We start from the raw sequence: 3,921 nt of genomic DNA, 5'->3' as shown, positions 1-3,921 counted from the left end.
TCCTAACAAAGTCCTTCTGAACCCCATCTCTAACTGTTAATAGTAATTTCCCCCTGACTCCTACACACAGCCAGCAAAGGACTTGGATGAAAGGCTCAAAGACATGCAGAAACATTTTGAAATAGAAGATTTCTCAGTATCCAAATTGAGAAAAAGTACTCAGACCTGTATTCAAAGACTAGTTGGTTGTAACTTTTGATAGTAATATAGTACTAATAGGGGCGCCTGGGTGACTCAGTGGGTTAAAGCCTCTACCTTCCACTCAGGTCATGATCTCAGGGTCTTGGGATGGAGCCCCATATCAGGCTCTCTGCTGTATAGAGAGAGAGAGAGAGAGTATACACATAGTATATATATAGTATACTATGTATACTAGAGAGAGAGAGAGAGAGAGTATACACATAGTATATATATAGTACTAATAAAAAATAAGGTTTGGAGAAAGAGAAATTGCTTTTATATTTATATTTACACGTGAAAATAATACTGTTATTTGGTTCTTGAATTCAGGTGCTGTAGTCCCACTCAGAAGTACCTATTAAGATGCTGGAACTCGCTTAATGAAAACAGCTGACATGTGCTGTGGGCCAGGCATGGTTCTCATACCTTCTCTGGCCTGGGTCTGAGTCTTGTGAATAACTACACAAAGTAGGTATCGTTATGTCTATTTCATCAGTAGGGAAACTGAGATACGAGTTGAAGTAACTCGTTTACTTGTTTACATTGAACATTGATGTTTAATGACGGCTGATATCAAATCAGGCTAGAAAAATCAGACTCCATACCTTGCAATGCACTGGGTTTTTTGTTTCTGTTTTAAGATTTTATTCACTTATTTGACAGAGAGAAACACAGCGAGAGAGGGAACACAAACGGGTAGAGGGAAAGCGAGAAGCAGGTTTCCCACTGAGCAGGGAGCCAGAGGCAGGACTCAATCCCAGGCCCCAGGGATCATGACCTGAGCCCAAGGCAGACGCTGACTGAGCCACCCAGGTGCCCCTGCAATGCACTGTTGTTCTTGTCATTCTTCAGTGGATTCCACAGCCTCGCCTCTAGGGAGAGGCAGAATCCAGACGGAAGAGGAACCTAACAGAGTCGAGGACGGGAATCACCAGTCCACAGGAGTCCTTTGTGTTGCTGTTGCCCTTGGTCCCACCCGAGGCTAACCACACCCACCAGGCAACCTCACCCCGGGCCACAGCCCAGGAGCGATCCCCAATCTCCCCCTCACCCACTGCATTTGACTTTACTTTCTGCAATAATGTTAATTTGAGAAGACTATTTAAAGGTCCGCCTAAATTTAAGAACAGTTTCTAACAATTAGAATTTGTCAACGCTGAAGTTCTGTCGAGGCTGAAGTTTTAAAAATGAGGGGGAAAAAAACACTTTGGCACTCAGACAAACACCTGATACAAAGAAGGTTTAACTCAGCACAAAATCAGTTCCATCTCCATTCTGGAGGAGACCTTCGCATTGAGTATCTCCACTTACTTCCCTGCACTTTATGAGGCCAAATGTTTCCAAAATAAAATGCCGTCTTCTGTGCCTTCAAAATCTGTTTCTTAGGCCTGTGCTCCTTCCAGATGCTATGAGACTCAAAGTGCTTGAAAGGAATGATGCTCATCTTGAGATACAGACATGATGAATTCAAATCCCCGCTCGACATCTATGCCCGTTTGCCATTTCGGACATTTTGAGCTCCAGTTGCCTTACATACAAGATAAAAATAACACCCACTTTGTGAAGAAGTTGTGAACATGCTTCCATAAGGATTGGCCCAGAGAGGGACTTGCAAATAGTGATTACATCTCAACGTCAGTCCTTCTCACACTGATTCACCCACTTCAGAAAATTATTTTGTCATTAAAAAAATGCTCACTCGGTGACCCTCACAGGTCACAGGTCACCAAAGCACTGGAGACTCTAAGGAGTAACTGATGGATGGATCATAGGTTGTCCAAGTGCCACACTTCTGAAACCAGGCGGCAGCAAAGAGAATTACCCATCTAAGGCGCTCTCCTTGGCTTGGGACTTGAGAGTTCCACTAGCAGGTGGGCAAAGATATCCTTCCTCATCTGAAAGTTCCAGACTTTGGGAAAAATGATTCTTGCCTCTAAATCTCCTGTGTGTTTTCTTGGTGCCTCTTTGTGTCTTATAGAGCAGTTCTGATTCCGGGAAGGGGCCTGAATAAATCGGCCATCTGGGCAGCTCTCCTAGGGCATGTGAACTGGGCTCAGGCTAGGGCTGAAACCCGCTGTCTCTGGGCATGCAGGATGCAATCCGTGCAGAATGGGTGAACCATAAAAGCATTAAGTTGATTCTGTATTCCTCGGGGTATATTGAAAAGTAGCCCTGAGAGTCGGAACCATTCTGAATCTGTTGTATTCCTTCCGTTTGTGTTGAACCTTTGGTACGGGGATAATAAGAGATACATTTTGTTTATAAAAACAAAACCATGTAATGAACATTTCTCCATTGTCAGTTGGTTTTTGGAGTAGTATACTTTAAAAATTGCATTTTGATTCTCTAGGCAAAGAAAACACTTGTGTGTGACTATCTCCTATGCTTTTCTATGTGTCAGTAATCTGCTGGCATGAGAGGAAGGTCAAGTTTTTTCAAGTATCATCCTAGAAAGGAGATGATTTCACCAGATGCAGGCACTATTTTCTGGGAGGTAGACTGTTCTCAGAAATATCTATTCAACATTCAGTGTGTGTGTGTGTGTGTGCACGCGCGCATCAAAACATAAGTATCTATAGCTTGCATGTGTTATCTTGATGACCTTGAAACAAAGTTAAGAATAGAGTAAGATTAAAGCAAGGAAGAGATGCGCTATAATTTCAGAGCTGAGCGGTGTGGAAGAGCTGGTTCTAGCCCTTAAACATCCCAGGAGAGCTCTATGTACATCGACTTGCTTGAGTGCGTTTAATTAGTTAACTGGTTAATGCCATAACCGTAGGCAGTTTTGATCAGCCACTGGGCTAAGGGCTTTACACCTGACCTAATTTAATCTACTCTGCAGCCTTTTGAAGTAGATGCTATCACGATGCCCATTTTAGAGGAAGGTAAACTGAGGCACCAAGAAGAAGGATGGCTAGCACCTCCCATGGAGGTAGTCAGACACTAAGTTCTGAGGCCTTAGGAACATCAGGGAGCCTTCTTGTGACAAGTGGTAGTAGCATCAGGCTGCATACACAGACCATCTGACCATGCAACACAAGTTTTTAACCCCTAGAGCCCATGGCTGCTCTCCATCCCTGTGCTAAACCCGTATAGCATCCCCCACCCCGAGTTTAGAAATAAAAATTCAAGTCATTCAATCTCCACTTGATTATTGTTTTGGGCCTCATTTCCTTTGTGCCACCAAAGTTTCTTTTTTCAGTGAAAGCAAGCATCAGATTCAAAAACTCTTAGATCTTAGTCGGGGTTTGAATTTATGATTCGTTAATTGATGATTCCTAGTTCCAAGAGACAAAACATCATTCACTGGTCGTGGTGCCCTGCCTTGCTCTGGGCAGCCCTGCCAGGATCTCTGTGACCAAATGACCCAGAAAAGTCTCCAGTCTTCAGCTCCCAGGGAAACTGGCATTGTGGCTGTGAGGGAAAGCTCACCCTGTTGGGGTCCTACCCTGGTCCTACCAGTGCTGGCATCCTACCACCTGTCACGCTACCAAGGCAGGCAGACCTCAATGATGCCCCTCTTAGCTGCTTCCCACTGAGTGCAAGAGCCCTCTGTATTGCCCCCAAGACCAGCATGCTGAGTGAACAGCCTCCAGGGGAGCCTACACTGCCATTGGCCCACTGAGTTTGCCAACTCCAGTCTCTTCCTTCTCTCTCTCTCTTTTTTTTTTTTTTTTTTTATTAACATATAATGTATTATCTGCTTCAGGAGTACAGGTCTGTGAATCATCAGTCTTACAC

The sequence above is a fragment of the Mustela lutreola genome, chromosome 13, assembly GCF_030435805.1.
Source record: "Mustela lutreola isolate mMusLut2 chromosome 13, mMusLut2.pri, whole genome shotgun sequence".
Taxonomy (NCBI): Eukaryota; Metazoa; Chordata; class Mammalia; order Carnivora; family Mustelidae; genus Mustela; species Mustela lutreola.
The sequence above is the reverse complement of the archived record's forward strand: the minus strand, read 5'-3'. Positions refer to the sequence as shown.